At 36.3% G+C, this 20,415-nt stretch overlaps 1 long non-coding RNA gene across 1 annotated transcript; it reads left to right on the top strand.

Moving 5' to 3' along the window:
- Positions 1-329: 329 nt before the first annotated feature.
- On the top strand, positions 330-18,530 carry LOC145246557 (uncharacterized). The gene is made up of 2 exons (XR_013863133.1): positions 330-425; positions 15,723-18,530. It is a non-coding gene; the product is annotated as an uncharacterized LOC145246557 (long non-coding RNA).
- Positions 18,531-20,415: the final 1,885 nt, after the last annotated feature.

Genomic DNA, 20,415 nt, shown 5'->3' with positions numbered 1-20,415 from the left:
TTTCAATAATCATGTGATTATATTTAACCCATTTAAAGTTTTTGAAACATGTAAAATAAGCTTCTGCTCGATACCGGTGTCGACCTTTAAGAGTCCCTTTCAGTGATTACCTGGTTCTTGGATATTTGTACAACTAAACGTTATCCTTACTCAGTTATTATTAATATTTTACTTAAGTATTACTGCTATTATTTATAATGCTACTACTACCACCATGATAAGTAATACTTCTTTTTCTATTAATACTACGAATAATGCGAAATCCATTCCATAAACTTCCCCATTTATTTTAACAGGGAAATTTCTTCATTCGTCACCGGTTTCTGTATTTTCCATCTACTACAGCATTCTTGCGAGCCTTTGGAACAATAGTTTTTTTATTATTTTATTTTTATTTTATTTTTAAAAATCCTAATAATTTAAAGGTAAGTAAATATTATTTAAAAGGGTGCTAGTGCACTTACTGATCCGCGCTATTTTTTTAAAATCGTATTTCCAAGTTTAATTAAAGTTTTATGATATGTTTTTTTATTCAATTGTAAGGTTAAAAGTATACAATAGGTACAAAACACCCTCCCCTCCCCATGTTAAGAATGGCTTTTTAAATAATAACGTTATTATTTTAGCACTGATCAATAAGTGCACTGCACTAGTACCTTTAAAATAATAAAACAAAAACAGAAAAAAATTTGCAAGATAATTGATTTAAAGGGAATTTTTAACAAAAAATTGTCTTAAAATCTTGTTTTTGGTTTTAGTGTTTTGAAGACTTAGCACAGATGGTTTAAATTTGACTTCATGAGCGATTGAGCAGGATTCAAATACGGATTTTGAAATTACGCAAAACTCTATAATGGCGGTCATTATAGAGTTTTGCGTAATTAATTAATGACCTATGTAGAAGGCTGTTTCACTAAAGTCGAATGATGGTCATCGTTAGGTGATAGACGATTATTACGAAGATAATTGTTTTCTGTTTCAATTCTCAAAGAAATTGCCGAGGGATTTATAAAATTCGTCCAAAAGTGACTATCTTTTTTTCTTTTCCGAATAATTGAAAATTAAGTATTTGTTTAGAATTACACTTATTAAAAAAAGAAAAATAAATAAATAAAATAAAATACAGAAAAATCTTTATCGTGTATGTACTCATCACTGATCAAGTACGTCATATTCCGAAAATCACATACATTGATTAAGTATTTTTTTTAAATTTTTATTTAGAAAATCAAATTTTATGAAAAAGCAAGGAGGCCAAGAACGATCATGTTGATTTAAAATGCTATAATTCAAGGACGACAATGCAATTCGACTACGGAGAGTTTGTTTGTATTCAAAATAATTACGACTTTAAATCATAAAATTTGATTTTCTTGATAAAAAAAACAAAAAACTACTTAATCAATTTACGTTAGTTTTGGAATACGACATTTTCATTCTGTTACGAGTACGTACACCGTAAAGGGATTTCATTGTTTCATTATTAGAGTGAAATTCTTAAATCGAAATATTGAATTTCAAGTAACACCAATAGTATCTACTTAATAGTCACGTTGCAACAACGAAGATATCTAAAAATTACGGACAACGATAAATGAGAAAATTAATTATTAATAAAAATAGTTTTTGAAGAAAATTAGTGAAAATTAAAAGTTTTACAAAATAATAATAATAATAATAAATAAATAAATAAAATAAACAAACAATAGTGCATATGCTGACAAGGGAAGTAATTATTTTGTGAAAACTTTGAAAATCTTAGGCCAATTCGGGAGAATGAGTTACTTCCCTTGTTTTTACAGCGTGTGTACTAAGCAAATATAGCAAAGCATTTTATCGACAGAGTTTGAAAATTCTTGTTTTATTTAATGTGATATTTAACTAATTGCAACATGACAAATAGATATTGCTTTTTTAGTTTAAATTGACATAAGATATAATTAGACATCAGAGTTTTTTTTTTAATGAAAATTGATTTTTCCGACCCCCAAATTTCATTCTGCTAATGAAGAAGCACTTAATTTTTAACATTTAAAAGCGATTAATAGGTAATCATAAGCATTACAAGGCTGATCGTGCAAGTTTGAATTTGTGCTTAAGTTTTTTGTTTTGGTCATCCCTACTTCCCATCTCCTTGACATTCCCCTTGTCACACGTTGTTTACACTCCCCCTGATCCCTGATCACAGCACATGCAAGTATATGCATGCTGGTAATCTCTGGTGTGTGCTTCATCATATGGGTGGTTCTGAGGTTTCTCCATTTCATGTCATCTGTCAATGATGAGGCATCATCCTTAGGTATGACGTACCAATACACTGCTTCCTGAACAGAGCATCTTTTTCTAGCTACAATCTGTTTAATACTGTGGTCGCATCATTCTGCAATGTCATTGCCTGATGGTATGTAGGTACACCAAAACTGCATGCACACTCCTTAGCTGGCAGAAAACTCTCTGATTCCACAGTAGTAAATGCATAGTTGTTATCAGTAAGCAGTTCCTGTTGTAGGTTGCACTCAAAGAATCTTCTATGATCAGACTACTTGTCATTTGATCACTCCTCATAGCACAAATCAGAGATGCAGGCTTAATCATGGATTTCATCCTCTGTAGCTACCTTTGTGGTACCAGGATTATAGGATCCACCAAATTCTGGCTCGGCAGGATCAGAGCAACATTAATTGATAGTGCATACTCTTCTACCAGCGACTTTATTGTTTCCAATCATCATTGGAGCAATATTTTGCTAGTGATCTTTGTGTGGACTCTGGTATTTCCAGTGACCATATCCACTAGTCAGTGATACTTACTTACCAAATTTGTTTTTAAATGTATGACTTTACACTTCCATTGTAATGCCAGATTGATGCCCTTCAGTACTGCATCAAGTTCAGACAAGTTAATGTGCTGGATGTCGTTTGTAGATCGCAGCCTACATGCACTTTCAAGCAAAGCATCATCATTCCAGAAGCATGCCGGTCGTAAGTGAATTTGCATCTACCCATACATTGACATCATGACTGTGCACACAACAGAGGCCCTGTGAAGGATTCACTCTGGCTATTGTTTCTTGGACCATTTATCAGAGTGGGGCATCCTATGTGATGTCGTCCCTTCCTCAGGTCATGGCATTGGCTCTTTGCTTTATAATCCTCATTGGTGCTCGGAGTCACCCATACATACTAGCAGATGCCCGATCAGTTTTCCACACTGAGAGCAAATGGCACAAACTGTCACAATCTGTGGGACATCCAAGATCACACTTCCACAATTCCATCGCAAAGTGTCACACTCCTCCCCAGACTTTTAATCCAAGCACTCCTGTACCATCTTTAAGCCAGTCTGAATCCTTACTTTCCAGCTCAAACTGAAAAAAATGGTGCTTCACTTGCTCCACAGGCACCATGCTGTTATCGATGTATATGTTGTCAATGTATGATGTCATTTGTCAAACAGTCACACTCTTGGACAGAACAATCTGCATAATAAATGGAGCTTTGTTAAGCAAAAATCTCATCCCAGTCAGGCAGTATCTTTGCCCCTGCACCACCACAGTTTTGAAGGACCATAAAGAATAATGCACATCCATCTGAAGGTAGGCTTTTCTCGGATCCCTTCCTACACTAGTCTCTCAGCTTTTGTGAGCACACATCAGTGTGTGCTATGTCTGCTTTCGCATGGACATTTAGTTTGCAATAATCCATAACAGAATGCACTTTTCCTTTGTTATGCTGAACATTGGCCATCAGTTGGATTAATCCCTTCAGGGTACTGAGTTCTTTCTTTAGGTATGATGTCAGACATCCATTGTGAATCCTACTACCAGGTCTCCTTCTCCAACATCAGGAGTCTACGTTCCAACCTTCCAAAGGTTGAAACACAATTACAGGAGACGAAACCAGGCATATTCTTTCTAAGTGAAGCTGGCATAAGGCCAACCATTTCTCTAGACGAATTCATAATTAAAGGATACTCTAACTTAACATTTAAATCTGACCCCCAAGATCGCCATGGGCATGGAGTATGTGCCTACATCAAAGATGGTTTTCCATGTGGTAGTGATATCTCCAGAGAAGACCCTAATTTACCTTATATTTGCTTCCGGGTTGCACTAGCTTACACCACTGCATTTATATTTGCCCTCTATCGTCCCCGCAACAAAGAGCATATCTGAGAAAATTGACCACATCCTGTCTGCTCATCCTTCGGCTTAAATTCAAATTTGCGGTGACTTCAATGTCAATAATGTGGAATGGCTGACTCACTCAAATAAAACTGATGACGAGGGGAGGTTTTGTCATGATTTTGCCATTGCTTATGACCTCACTCAGATTGTTCATGAACCCACCCGTGTGCACAATACACCCGGTCAATATACAAGCCTTCTAGACCTTTTTCTCACAACTTCCCCTGAGCTGTGTTCATGTTCCATTCTATCTCCTCTGGGATCCTCTGACCACTCTGTTGTAGCAGTTAAGATAAAAATGAAATGTAAATAAGTCTTCAGATGTACCTCTCCACCATACTATATATCGATACTCTATGGCTGACTGGGATAGCTTCCGTACATTCCTATCTGACCTACCTCTGCATTCCATGTTTAAAAAGGATGTGTCCTCCATAGTATCAGACCTGACCGAATGGTTAATTGTAGGCATAGACTGATTAATACCATCCAAAAAATTCCAACAAAAACCCAACAGCCAGCCATGGTTCTGCCCTGAATGTGCTGCTGCCATCGCGCTCAGAAATCACTTTTTCCATAGCTACAAACGTAATAGATGTACTGAGACTAAAGCTGCTTTCAGGACTGCCAGCAACCACTATAAAAGAGTAATAAAACATGCAAGAGAGCTATATGCTCAGTCTGTTAAATCCAAAGTAGCTGAGCAGCGGCTTGGTTCCCACCAGTTCTGGCAAATAGCAAACAGGATCTTGAACAGAAGCATGCGTTCTATCCCAACTATCATCAATGGACCTGATGTCATCTCGTCAGCATCAGACAAGGCCAAACTATTTGCCAAGAACTTTGCAGCTAATTCTACCCTATGCGACAATGACCATCAACTCCCCTGTATTTCCTCCTATAACAGACAACACACTATGCAACATACAAATATCTGTGCGTGAGGTCGCCAAGCTAATCAAGAACCTTGATTCCAGTAAAGCAACTGTCCCTGACGGCATTCCAATTATAGTGTTGAAAAAGCTTCAACCAGAACTTGCCCTCATACTTACAAAACTGTTTAAACGTTGCCTTAAGGAGACGTGCTTCTCAACACCCTGGAAACCTCATCAGTATGGTCTGTATTTAAAAATTAAGGTGATAAGTCATCTCCCTCTCAGTACAGAGTCTCCTGAAAGTCATGAGTAAGCTGCTGGAATCCACATGAAATAGAGAGGTAGTCAACCACCTCAGCAGAAATAACCTTCTTGGTAACATGCAATATGGTTTCCATTCCGCTAGATCTACAGCATATGTGCTAACGATTATATCTCATAGGATTAGTGAATCTCTCGACAAAGGTTTCCTTTCTAGGGCAATTGCTCTTGACATATCCAAAGCCTTCGATAAGGTATGGCATACTTCACAAGATTTCCAGCTAAGGTATTACTGGAAATGTTTTCTCAATCATTAAATCATTTCTCTCTGATAGGCTCATAAGAGTAGTGGTTGACGGGCAGAGGCCCACAGTATTAATGCTGGAGTTCCCCAGGGGTCCATCCTGGGCCCAACTCTCTTCCTGATCTACATCAGTGATCTTCCAAAACACATACTTAAATCATTCGTTGACATCTATGCTGATGACACAACCATCTATGGTAACACATCAAAGGCCGTAAATGACAAAGTTCTCTCTAATTCTCTCTCCTCTGATCTTGATCACGCGGTACAATGGGGGAAGAGGTGGCTGGTCACTTTTAATGCATCCAAAACCAAGCTTCTATCTTTACATCATCAACGCTCTGATCCCCATCTGGCATCAATTGAAATGGATGGCTCTCGTCTTGGGAAGCTCCATGTTTTGACAAGCTTCTAGGTTTGACCTTTACTCCCGATCTGAAATGGAACACGTAGATCAAATCTGTTGCCAGGGACGCTGGGAAAATGGTGGGATCCTTCTACTGCTCCAGAAGATATCTCACTACTAATGCAATTCTCTATCTGTATAAAAGTCAAGTACGTCCAAGAATGGAGTACTGCTGCCACATCTGGGCAGGAGCTGCTAAAAACAGCCTATCCTGCCTTGATAGAGTACAAAATAGACTTCGTGATTTAGTGGGGGATGCCCTTTTCTCTTCCCTGCAACCTCTCTCCCACAGAAGAGACGTTGCGAGCTTGTCTTTGTTTTATCGTTATTTCCATGGTAGGTGCTCATCTTAGCTCCAATCCCTTGTCCCCCCTCGCCAATCTTTCACGAGAAACACCCATCTGCTGAAACTACTGTCAAAAATTTTCCCCACTTTTTATCTGTGCCTAAATCCAAACGTAGATTCCATGAGCAAAGCTTCTTTCTTAGAACTGCACGCCAGTGGAACTCTCTGCCGCTTGCCTGTTTCCCACCTGACTACAACTTGGACATCTTCAAGTCCAGCATAAACAAACTCCTGACAAACCACCCCCTTAAGTAAGACACTCTATCAAAACCCCCAATACTAATGATTACTACAATACTATCTCATTGATTACTGTACACGCAATAACCCTCATCCATGAGTGGCCTTCGGGCCTTGATAAGTGGTGACTCCCATGTAAAAAAAAAAAAGTTTGCAATTAGCAATTATAGTCCTTCCAAATGTGTTCAGGCATGGTATATTGACTCTCGGGTATATATCCAACACAGACACACTTAATCGACCAAGAACTACATCCGTCTATATAAAAACATATAAGATATTAATGAATATATACTCAAGAGTCAAAACAATGAAAAGAATATGCTGTTGTCACAGCACTAGTAATGACATATAACTTCCAAAAAGGGAACGTCAAGGCATGAGTATCATTAATATTACAGAGGTTTCCATTAGTATTAAATAAACCTGGAATCTCATTTTCATTTATTATCACTAAAGGTAATATTATCTATTAAATAAAAATGTTATATCGATTGATTTTAATATATCTATGTATTTGTTCATATATATCTTGTATTTATAATGGGAAGGTCTATTTTTTATTATTCAGGATTTAACGTAAAATAAAAACATGCTGACTGAAGAGCTTTATCAAGGAATTATTTATATGGGAAAAGGGGGACTATGTATATTAAAAATAAAGACAGCTTTATTGTATATATAGAATGGAAGATTATGTTAGAAACCAATCACGTTTAAGCCTAATAGACACAACCTCTGTTTACAAAAGGAAGACTGTCAAAAAATATAGATTGTTAGATGACATTGTAAATAAACATTATACAGGATGGTAAATGAGTCGGTTATTTTTTACTTTTTACTTTTATTAATCATGATTAATAAAAAGTAAGTCTTCCATTTATAATAGTGATAATTAAATTTAGTACTCCAATAAAAATAATTATATATATATATATATATATATATATATATATATATATATATATATATATATATATATATATATATATATATATATATTGTGATTATACGTCCCGGTTGGATAATCCCAAAAGAGGAATTTATCCCCAAAACATATCGTAAAATAAAAAAAAATAAAATGGATGTAATGTACGTGCCGGCTGTAAAATTGTTATAACCTAGGAGAACTTACCCAGGTTCTGGACAGTGCTTTCATCGTGGAATGTTTTTATATAAGATTCACGGTTGACGAAATACCAGGCAATGAATAACGGAACAACACAGATGTATATATATTATATGCATGTCATTTATTGTGCGTTAAAAATTCAAAAATAAAGACAAAATATTAAAAGAAAAATAATAATGAGAAAACATACAGACAGTGTCCAACGGGTAAAAAAGGGGGGGGGGGCAACACCAAAGAAAATTGTTCAAATGGATATAGCCTCTTTTCTTTCCTTCCTTTTTCTTTTTATCCTTTCTTTTTTTTTCGCATGGAAAATAGTTGAGTTATGTGAGGCAGTAGAAATCTTTCAAAATAAAAATAAAAATAGTTCAGTTCAAGAAGTCGACATTTGTGAGATGGGGGGATGTGCATTCAACCGATGATTGGGTATCTGACAAAATTCAATATTCTGGTGTTATAATGGGAGGCAGTCCCATTTTGCCGCATAAGTCGCATTTTCATTATTGACATTCGTTCGACGATGTGATCAGATCCATTCCTTATTTCTAGTCTGCCTTTTTCGTGTATAACGTCACTCCCACCAAAAATGTTTTTTCTTTTTCTCTTCTTTTGCCTGCACGCTGCTTCGTTTGGGATCGAAGTGGGGTGTCTGGATGATTTCTTGTCGTGACCTTGGCATGTGTTTTTTGACAAATCACTTGGTGAGAGGATGGGGGTGGGGTCTCTATCTCGCTTCCTTTTATGGGTAAATGCGTGGATATTTGGTTGTCGCATGTCTTGATAGCAATGGGATGGTGTGGGGGGGGGGTCTGGCTGATAGATATTCAAAATGAATTTAAAACTAAGGGATCCAAGTTGTTTTGCTCATTCATTTAGATAATCCTTACTACTATTCTCTAATGTCTAAGATAAAAATTACAATAGTATAAATTAAACTTGAAATCTAATTTTCATGTATTTTTAATAAAGGTAATATTGTCTATTAAATAAATAAATTATCGGTACTTATGCACTTTTGTAACCATGCTGAAATAATAACGTTATTATTTAGAAAACCATTCTTAACATGGGGAGGGGATGGTGTTTTTTTACGACTCTGTACTTTCACCTAACAATTTAATAAAAAAGATATAGTAAAATTTGAATTTAACTTGAAAATACTATTTTAAAAAATAATACAATAACAGGGATGATTAGTAGTCATCATTTTGTTCAACAATCAGAACAATCAGGATGCAAGATCGGACACAAACTCTGTAGTGAGGACAATTCATTTGTTGACATGAATGATGTTAAAATCCTCACTGATGTTGACATTGGAGATGTTGCTCCTTTGACGTACATGACGTGTGTGTACAACTCGTTCTGGTGGGTCGGATTGGTGCAGAAAGTAAACCTCAATGAAGGTGATGTTGATGTTCAGTTCATGCACCCCCATGGTCCACGTAAAACTTCAACTGGTCTCACAGTGTTGACCTGTGCCCTGTTCCTTTCAAAAACATCATTTGTAGCATCCACATACCTAAAACAAACTCAAGTGGAAGGAGCTTTACTATTTCTGACGAGGATTATGATAAAACCGAAACAGCATATGTTGCCTGACACTCATAAGATGTTGTGTTGATATTTTTTGACTTTAATGTACTATCGTGCTAAAAAATCCAAACCATGTACCCGCCCAGCATAGGTACCGTTTCTTAGTATCCACATTAATTACCAGAAAAATTAGATTTTGTTCTTTCTTCGCTAGTTCACAATTAAACCTAAAAAATGGGTTAATCACAGTGGGCCGTGAGAATTTTTAGGGGTTCATAAATGCTACAAACACATTGTATCCTCACCACATGCAATTCATTATTTGGGATTGTCCACTGTGATTGGCCATTTTTGAGGTTCGATTGTGAGCTATCCGGTTACTTGGCTTTACCTGCTACTTGCATCTTTGCATCAAACAAAAAAACAAGCAAAATAGTTTCAGCCAACTTAAAGAAACACCAGAAAGCAGCAATACCACTTCTTAAATGAATAGGAAGTCAAAATAAAATTGAGGATTACCTGTTTATGGTGAAGTCAAGTGACTCCTTGTACACGGCTCTATTTGGAAGTGAGGTCTGTAAAACTGCCCATCTTTGAGGTTCGATTGTGAGCTAACGAGGAAAGAACAAAACACCTTTTCTGGAGGAATTTAAGTTCAGACTATCAAGAATGTCTTGGAACAAAAAAAAATTCAATTTCCAATAATATCACATGTTATTTTGGGTCACATTAGACCAATACCGAAATCTCGGCTTAAAAGTTCAATGACTAAAAAACAGTTCATTTTTAGAGATTTTAAACGTGATTTTTGGATTCCTCGTGTGTAAAACCTTGTCCATGCAAATTTCCAAGTTTCTACCTAGTCTAGAAATTTATTTATGCCCCAAAATGTAATTTCATAATTTCACGAATGTTCATCTCGACGCGATATACGTAAAATACCAAAATTACGATATTTCTGGAACTGCTTAGAGTTAAAAGCTCAAATTTTCAGGATTCCCTAGTTTTTATGATACCAATATATGGTGAAAGTTTGAAAAAATCTGAGAGGTAAGGGTGTCAAAGATGTTTTTTTCTGGATGATTTGAGATGGAATTACCCTATTGAACTTCGTAATTTTTCCAGTTTGAAGACAATTATAGTATCATTACTTTTTAAACAAACTAAAATTAACAATAAATATGTTTTAATCATCTACATCAGAATTCAGATCATAAAGCGTTAAAAGATTTTCATTTCATTTTTATTCACAGATAACCTTTTCCAGTTCTGTACAAATAAATATGGAAACACACAATAAAGAGGTGCCAATAAAATCTCCAACTTGTCAAGTATGTGGAGCCACATTTTATGATTCTTATGAATTAAAGATACATATCCGAACACACACAGGTGAGAAACCTTATTCTTGTAAAATATGTGAAAGCGCATTTTCAATGAGTGGCAGCCTAAGTCGACACATGCGAACACACACTGGCGAGAAACCTTTCGTTTGTAAAATATGTGGAACTGCTTTTTCAGAGAAACATCATGTAACGAGGCACACACGAACGCACACTGGAGAGAAACCTCATTCATGTCAAATATGTGGAATGGCATTTTCTGATACTCGGAATCTAAAAAGCCACATGAGTACACACACTGGGGAAAAGCCTCACATTTGTCAAATATGTGGAAGTGCATTTTCACTACTTTCTGGTTTAAAAAGGCACAATCTAAAACACACTGGAGAAAAACCTCATCCTTGTGAAATATGTAGAATTGCGTTTGCAACAAAGAGTTGCTTGAATAAACACGTCAAGCGAATACATACAGAAGAAAACTCTTGCACTTGCAAAATATGTGGATCTAAATTTTTAAATCGGTTTACCTTAAAAGAACACACACGCATGCACAAAGGAGAGAAAAGATATCCGTGTACAGTGTGTGGGTCAGTGTGGAGTTCACCTAGGGATTTGAAGCAACACACACGCACCCACACTGGAGAGAAACCATATAATTGTCAAATATGTGGAACTGCATTTGCAACAAACAATGTTTTAAAAATACACACAAGAACACACACAGGTGAAAAACCTTATAAGTGTGAAATGTGCAAAGAAGCATTTTCTACAAATTCTAGTTTAAAATACCACATACGAATACACACAGGAGAAAAACCTTGTCTTTGTAAAATATGTGGAAGCGCATTTTCGACACCTTTTGCTGTGAAAATACACATGAGAATGCACACAGGAGAAAAACCTCATAAATGTAAAATTTGTGGGGATTCATTTCCCACAAATTCTGATTTAAGAGACCACATGAAAACACACACTGAGGCAAAACCTTACGTTTGTAAAATATGTGGAACTGCATTTTCAGAGAAACATCATCTAAAAAGACATGTACGAACACATACTGGTGAGAAGCCTTATTCATGTCAAATATGTGGAATTGCATTTTCAGATAATTCTTATATAAAGAAACACATGAGAATACACACTGGAGAAAAACCATATTCTTGTAAAAGATGTGGAGCTTCATTTTCACTTAATAGTAGTTTAAAAGCACACATCAAACGAACACACAAGTAAATGTTTGAAATCCGGCAGGATGTTCCATATAAAACTAAAATTTAAAAAACGTATTGCTCTTCTGTTTCTGTAAAAAAGATATGCTTAGAATTTAAAATCCCTGGAAGACTGAGCTACAACAAAATATGGAAAGCAGCCATAAAGGGAACAATATCTATCCTTAAAACAGCTCTCAGATAGAAATTAAAATTGTAATGGAATCAAGTGTTAGCTCCAGGAGGGAGCCCCTTGATCTTTTGAAACTAACTGACGTGAAATAAAGAGAAAAACATTATACTTGTGAAAGATGTGGAGCTTCATTTGCAGCAAGTTGTAGTTTAAAAGCACATATCAAGCGAATACATAAATGAGAAATGTCTGACATCAAGTAGGATGTCCCATATTAAACAAAAACTGGAAAAGAGTGTGTTGCTCATCAGTGTTTGTAAAAACCAACCTTAAAAATACACGTGAAAAAAGTAACTAATGAACTAAGTGCAGTGGAGATGTAATCCATTGCACTAAAAGAAATGCTTAGAATTTAACATCCCTAGAAGATGAAGCTATAACAAAATACAAATAGCAGCCATAAAAGGAAGAAAATCTATCCTTAAAAGAAGCTTCGGATATAAATTTAAATTATAATGGAATCAAGGAGGGAGTGCCTTGATCTCTTAAAACTAACTGAAGTAAAATAAAGAAATAGAGAGAAACACCTCATGCTTGTGAAAGATGTGGAACTTCATTTGCAATAAGTAGTGGTTTAAAAGCACATATTAAGCAAATGTACAAAAGAAAAATATCCGCAAACTGACAAGATACCCATATCATACAAAACAATTAAAAACTTTAAGAAAATGACTCAGTTTAGGGCTGAATGTATAGAAGCTGTTATGTGAAAAAGATTAATATTTTAATGAATGTGTGTCTATTAGATTCTTTTTTGTTCATAACTCGTGATCAGCCTAATTAAAACATTATATTTGTTACAAGTGTGGACCATCAATTTTGTACAGTTAAACTGTTTACAAGACAACTGAGCATACATACTGGAATAATAGATTTTATTCTTCGAATTTATTTGCATTTCTTGAGAGCGATTCTGAATTGTTTTCCAGTAAACAGATTAAGACTTTCCAACAGAAACAAAATGTTTCTGAATTTTTTAGATGAATTGGATTCATCGGACTATTGTTTTCATCTTGAGTGTGGTTTTCACAAAGTGTTCGCAAGGACCAGAGGCGCATTGGTTAGAGTACTTGGAAAAATCAATTGTAAAAAGTGATATTCTCCTGAAGGTTGCAGGTTCTATCCTCAGTGTGGGCGACCAAAAAATACAATTGCGAATTACTTAGGACCTCTATCCAGTCATGGCTTACATAACATGTGAAGTAAATAAAGGGTTCCGCTCAAAATTCTGTCCAAATTCTCGAGTTTGACAGAAACATTCCTGAGTTCAACAGGATACACCTGAAGAAGGTCAGAGGTTACATCGACCGAAACGCTGTGAAAATAACACTCAAGATGAAAACAATAGTCCAATGAATCCAAATAATACGAAGAAATCAAGTGTATTAAAATATTGCTTCAAAACAAAAAAATAATATATAAAAAGAACTGAAATATTGTCTTCAAACAATATTAACTGTACTGAAAAATTATTTTCAAACAAATAATATAAAAAGTGTTAAAATATACAAAAATAACTGAAATATTACTTTACAATAAATAATACAAAAAGAACTGAATATTGATTTAAAACAATAGAAATAATGCAAAATATGGTTAAAAATAACATGATACTTAACTAAATGGATATAAGTTCACACTAATCAATCCATCTATTTGAAAAAGTCAAAACTCTTAAAAGTACTTAAAATGCGATTTGGACGACTTATGTACATTAAAGTCCTCGTTTTTGAATGAGGAATTTAAAATGAAATTCTGTTGTGTTGAAAAGAAAAAAATTGTTTTTAAACGAAAATTATTGTATGAAAGTACAATTTGAGTCGGATTTTATAGTGTTTGAAAAAGTCGTCACTGTTAAAAGAACTTAAAATGTGATCTAGACGACTTGTATGTATTTAAAAGTTATTTTTCAATGCGGAAGTTAAAATGAAATCATGTTGTGCTGAAAAGGAAAAAACAAAAACAAAAGGTATTGCTTTGGATGAAAGAGTTAGTTTGGGAAGCATACAATGCGAGTCGTTTTTTTTTTGTTATTTTTGAAAAAAAGTCATAGCTGTAAAAAGAACTTACAATGCGATTAAGTCGACTTGTATGCAAAGTCGTTTTTAAATGAGAAATTTAAAAATTAATTTCTGTGTCGTTTAAATTTTTTCTGCATCTCTCTCTCTGTCTCTCTCTTTCTCAAGTTTGTAACGAGAGCGCTCTGTTAAGGGATAAACCATTAACATCCTCAGTTATGTCCCTTTGATTTCTATTTCCAATATTGTCATTAATTCTGTTATTTGTCTGTTCCCCTACTTGATTTTCACTATTTTCAGCATTACTCTGGTGGGGATCATGGGCAAGTTCATTTGTTTCATGGTCATTGATTTCGTGTTCACTTGAATTGGGGATGATTTTTATTTATAGAGGGTATTAAAGTTGGTTAAATGTAATTATTTTTTGGGATAGCCGGAGTTCTCTCCCTTACACTGACGAATTTATTTGTGAAAGTTACTAATCGTATCTTTTTTACAGATTTCTTTTCGTCAAAGTAGGCTGGGCTGTATTTATTTGTCGTAGCCTACAAAAATACCCTTTTCCGATCGGGGGTCTAACTTTTTTTATTTTGAGTGTGAGCGTAGCCTATTGTTCCAAAAATGTTCATGTTTTCAACATTTGGTTTTTTATTCTTTAATGCCTCATAAGGTGTTAATTTTATCCTATGGTTATAACATCGATTTCGGATGTAGGTTGCACACAGGAAAGCATAAGGCCAGAGTTTGTGTGTCCTGGTTTTGCAAAATCTGCACCACCTGTTCTTATGACAATTTTTTGCGAAGTGGCCATTTTTGTTACACCGAAAACATGATGGGGGGTCTCTTTTTTTTATACGAGGCTTTCATGATAGATTCCTCCTCCTCGATTTTTTGTGTAGAGTTTTCCTCATAAGCTCGGAGAGATGCTTTAAATTCTATCAGAGTTTGGGGCGTTTCTCTTTGTGTAATTATCGCTTGTAGGGTATTAAATGATGTTGGTAGTCCTTTGAGTAACATGGCTATCGCCAGTGGGTCCCAAATTGTCTCACCACAGTTTCGTAGGGCAGCAATTGAATTTTCTGCTCGTATTACGTACCCTGTGACATCTTCGTCGTCATTTTTTCGGAGGGTTGATAGGTCCGTATATAAAGCAATTATTTTTGGTTTGCCTTGGGATAAATAATGTTCCCTGAGGATTTTCAATGCCTTCTTTCCATTGTCCTTTGCATCTCGTATAATCAGGGCTAAACTCCTATCGTCCAGTACTTGGACAAGTTCGGCAAAGATGTCTTCATTTTTCTGTTGGTCTATCTCTCCATCTTCCTTTTTTAATTCAGCCTTCAATTTTAGTCTGTGTAAAAGTCCCATGAATTTTATTTCGAACATTTCATAATTGTTCTTATCGCCATCAAACATTAGAATCCTGGGCCCATAACCTGTTACACTTGACATGTTTGATATAATTTGGCGGTTGGGAAAAAATAACGAAGGTCGACACAACAGGAGAAAAGTTCGCCACGTGTTTATTCACTCAAAGAGAAAAGGAAAAGAGAAAGAAAAGGACTCCTTACAAGAAAGAGTTAGAAATCAAAGTCCCAAAATTGAACACTGGAATGCAGTTAAACATGTATTCAGATACCTAAAGGGAACCCTTGTTTTTTGTTTATCTTTCAGGAAATGTGAAAGCGGCCTGCAGTTGATGGGATATACTGATGCTGATTGGGGTAGCTCTGAAGACAGAAAGAGTACGTCAGGGTATTGCTTCTCCCTAAATGAGGAAGGACCAGTCATTGCCTGGAAAAGCAAGAAGCAGCCCACAGTAGCGTTATCCACACGTGAGGCAGAATATACGGCAATGACGCCAGCTATACAAGAAGCACAATACCTTTCGCAGTTGGTAAATGAGATGGCCTACTCAAGGAAATGGGAACAAGCAATAGTATATTCCGACAACCAGAGTGCAATCTGCATAGCAAAAAATTCCATCACAAGCCAGCAAGTAAAGCACATAGATATTAAGTACCACTACATAAGGGACAAAATAAACAACGGTATGATCAAATTAATCTATGTGCTGACTGACCAAAATACTGCAGATTGCTTTACTAAACCCATGGCTAGAACTCGCCTACATTGCGTAAAAGCAAAATTATCAGGATGTTAAGTTTAAGCGGGGGTGTTAAGGGATGAACCATAACATCCTCAGTTATGTCCCTTTGATTTCTAACTCTCCCTTGTAAGGAGTACTTTTCCTTTTCTCTTTGAGTGAATAAACACGTGGCGAACTTTTCTCCTGTTGTGTCGACCTTCGTTATTTCTTCCCGACCGCCAAATTATATCAAACATGTCAAGTGTAACACGCTCTCATTTTTTCTTTTTGTCTGTGCGTGTTTTTATTTTTTTTGTTGTTTGTTTAGTTTCTTCTTTTTCGAAATGAATTCAGCCGTTTCAATTTTTTTCTCCTGCGTGTCCCTTTTCGTCATGAAATCCCTTAAAGGTCGGATCTCTGGTTTAATGGGACCATTTGTAACCAAACGTGTGCCTCCGACAGATCGCTGAATCCCAACGTTGTGTATCGTGGATTTTTCATTCGACTATTTCACTTATGGCCGGATTGTCATTTTCTCGCTGGCAACTGTCGATGGGAGCATACGCAGTTTCACAAAAGTACAAATATAATAAATCGTGGATCAAAGAAAGGAAAAACACAAACGCCAATGTTCACATATAATTGACTTATACTTGTGTGTGTGTGTGTGTCTTCTACCGGTTCTATCGATGTTATGTTCATCTCTATTTCTGTTTCACAGTCAACTCTAAAACTGTCCAACTCCAATCTGCCACGACGGGCATCTAGTTGTCAACTCACTGTCTCCTCTAGGTTGGTATCTGAGGTCGGCTCCCCCCCCCCACCCGGCTACCGGAAGCTGCCCTTCCCTGTTTTATCTGTAGGTTTCTATTGTTATTGTTAACTCTAAAAGGCTTGATCTAAAAATACAGATTCATTGTTTGATACTTCTTATCTATTGTTGATTGTAGGATATTTCCTATTTTTTAGTTTATTCTAAGCTATTTCCTATTCCTTTGTCTATTCCCCCCCTTTCTCAGCACTTAGTGACTCAAGTCCAACTCAGGGCCACTTTATAGTATCACAGCTATGTCTAGCCGATTATTGGGGGCTAGCTGAGTCTAGCCGGTTATCAGGGGCTAGCTGTGTCTGGCCATAGACTAGCTGTGTCTAGCCGAGTATCGTGGGCTAGCTGTGTCTAGCCAAGTATCATGAGCTAGCTGTGTCTAGCCGAGTATCATGGGCTAGCTGTGTCTAGCCGAGTATGGAGGGCTAGTTGTGTCTAACCATGTAGCCCCACTTCTGCTAAGGAGTATCCGACAAAGACAGGTACTACTTCCCTACCTAGTTTGAGATCAGGGGGGAGTGTAGGGAAAATTGTAATATTACTGCTGTCACGAAGGCGGACTTCCAAGGGTGGCATGTGCGAACTCAAAACCAGACCGATGGGACACTAAAAGGCGAGAAATCATCAGGTTAGATCGTGTCTTAATTTGCATATGAATGAGAATATGAGGTCGGCAGTGAAGAGGTCGGGATTTGAGTTGAGTTGAGTTCTCGAGAACCAGACTGAATCTGTTAGAATGGAGAATGTTTGAATGCTGCCAAGAATCCAGCCTGTTTTTTTTTCTATTAGAGTTCTCAATTTCTTTACTAACTCAGTGTTTGTTAAAGAACTTTAATTAAACATTCGAATATCTATGTATCTCATATAAAGTTCAAATGTTAATCCCATGTAGGGATCCTCTTGATTCCTGAGAACTTCAACTAGAACGAAAATGAGACCCAAAACAACATATATACATAGAAATGACCTAAATATCTACAAGTGAAAATTTCAATGCCTACTGAAGAGAACATTTTGGCTGCTAATTGAGGCCCTTTACAATGTTTTACCAAATCCTTAATGTACTGGTTTATTTTCGGCCAATACTTTGAACATTGCATTATTGATTTCATCCTGGATATACCCGGATGACCCAAAACTTTCTTTCATAAGACTCGTGGTATTACTACTCTTTGTATATACATCAATGTCTCATCATATATTGAAAATGGCAATACTTTTAATTTTTTATTCTTCTCATTTCCTTTTACTTGTTGACTCATATTTATGTACTCGTCTGCTTTAACTGTTTTTTTTAATTGCTTCCAGCGTAACTGGTAATTCACTAACAGCGTTAATCAATACTTCCATTAGTTCTTGCTATTGTTTCATGTTTCAGTGCTGCCATCATTGTTTCTTCCAACAGTTCAGCGTTCTCCACAATTAGTCTCGAAAGACCATTCATGTATGTGATTATCTTAGATGGCATATTTTGTATTTTGAAGTTTTTATTTAATAAAATCACACTCCATATTTGTAACCTATTTGTGGAATGAGTAGAAACACCTTTTTACGATGCAAAAATCGACGATAATGGTTTTCAGTTGGTTTATGAAACGAACGTTCTGCCATGAATAAATGTATGAAATTTTTTCACAACATACATTATTGCGAGTCGCTCTTTTTCAGTTTGACTATAGTTTTTCTCTGCAGAAAGTAAAACTCTTGAAACAAGAGCTATAGATTTTGTTACTCCTTCAAATTTGTATAATAGAACAGCTCCTATGCCATACTCACTTGCGTCTGAAGCTACAATTCATTTTTCAGATCATAGTGTGCTAAAGCTGAATTGTATGATAAACACTTATTTTTTATTAAATGCATTATCGAATTCTCGCCATTTCTTATTTTTACTGAATACTTTACTCAATATCGCTCTCATTGATAACTTATGAAATGATTACAGTTTTTTAATTAAATGGACTAGTATTTTAGGAGAAAAAACAACACAAAAGTTCACAGATAGAATTCGTCACTGTATTTCATCCTCCTCACAACTTCCAGAATGCATCTCTTCCTCACCTCTGCCAACAGGCGTTTTATTAAAAAAGTGACTGCATTTGATTTGCATATGTGTGTGGTGGTTGGTGTGATCTCATGCAATTCCATGAGATCACACTTATAAAGCTACAGCTGCCATCTTTATATCTGTAGGAGACTAGGATATATATAAATACCCCAATCCCGTTACAAGAGAATAATGAAACGAATGAGGAATTGAAGGAAACAAAGACTCAGTTAATGGATAAGATAAACGTGGGTTTATTAGCTGTTGAAAGAAATGAATATTTTAGTTAGGACATATCCGCGCGTATATAACCAATGTTCGTTGCAGGACTGATGTTGTAGCAAGAAAGGAAATGTGTTTTCATCTCAAGTTCGGGTCACTATTGTTTGTTTGTGTGTGGGAAGAGGAATAATTGTTGTAGGAAAATTGAGAATGGTAGTCCAGCGTGTGTATGCATTGATACGGAATGAACTTGAGTAGGGTAGTATAATTAAACAAAGCGTACTTATCTTTTCAGACGATGGGGGTGGTAAGTGGCGGCTGGTCGCGCTACTTCGGTGATATGTGTCAGGCTTTTAACTTGAGAGCGGCGACTACATTTATCAACCTAGCAGCGCGGCGTTTTCGCCTCCTGTATTTTTCTTCTTTTTCTTCTTTGGTTTGTGTACAATAGGCATTGTTAGAATTGAAGGCGTCTTGGCTCATAACGTGAGAGCGGAACTTCTTCTTCTTCTTCTTCTTCTTCATCTCTTAAGGTCGGGTGGAAGAATGTCTGTGCGTTCACTGACGCAGCTGGGCGAATCTCCTTTTCTTTTCTTTTTCTTCTTCATTTCTTTAGGTCGGGTGGAAGACTGTCCGTGCGTTCACTGACGCAGCTAGGCGAATCTCTCCTCTCTTTTCTTTCTGGTCCCCTCCTTTTATAGTCGTAAACCGGCTCCCAGCGGCTGTAGTAATTTAGGCCTTTATTTTCGGCGGGGAGCTCTGCCATTGGTTCATAATTCTTTTTATGGTTTCTTATTTTTATTTTTCCAAACGGAAACGATGTGCGGAGCCATGTGCAAACGACGATTTTTTATTTCGTCTCTTATGCTGGAGACGTTAGCATCCGGTTGGCATGTTCCCACACACATCGCCACCCGAAATAGCGGAGCTATTCCGAGAGTGCCCGTGAGGATTTTAGTGGATTGGTTGGTTGGTTCGTTGGTGGGTTGGTTCGTTGGTGGGTTGGTTCGTTGGTTGGTTCGTTTGTGGGTTGGTTCGTTGGTTGGTTGGGTTGGTTTGTTGGTTCGTTGGTTTGTTCGTTGGTTGGTGGGTTGGTTCGTTGGTTGGTTCACCATTTATGACTCAGAGGGGTTTTTTTTTTTTTTTTTGGATAGTTTTATTTAGAAGAGGTAAAGTGTTCCTA

The sequence above is a fragment of the Euprymna scolopes genome, chromosome 24 (genome assembly GCF_053919585.1).
Source record: "Euprymna scolopes isolate OS-2025 chromosome 24, ASM5391958v1, whole genome shotgun sequence".
NCBI lineage: Eukaryota > Metazoa > Mollusca > Cephalopoda > Sepiida > Sepiolidae > Euprymna > Euprymna scolopes.
This window is presented reverse-complemented; position numbering and strand designations above follow the sequence as displayed.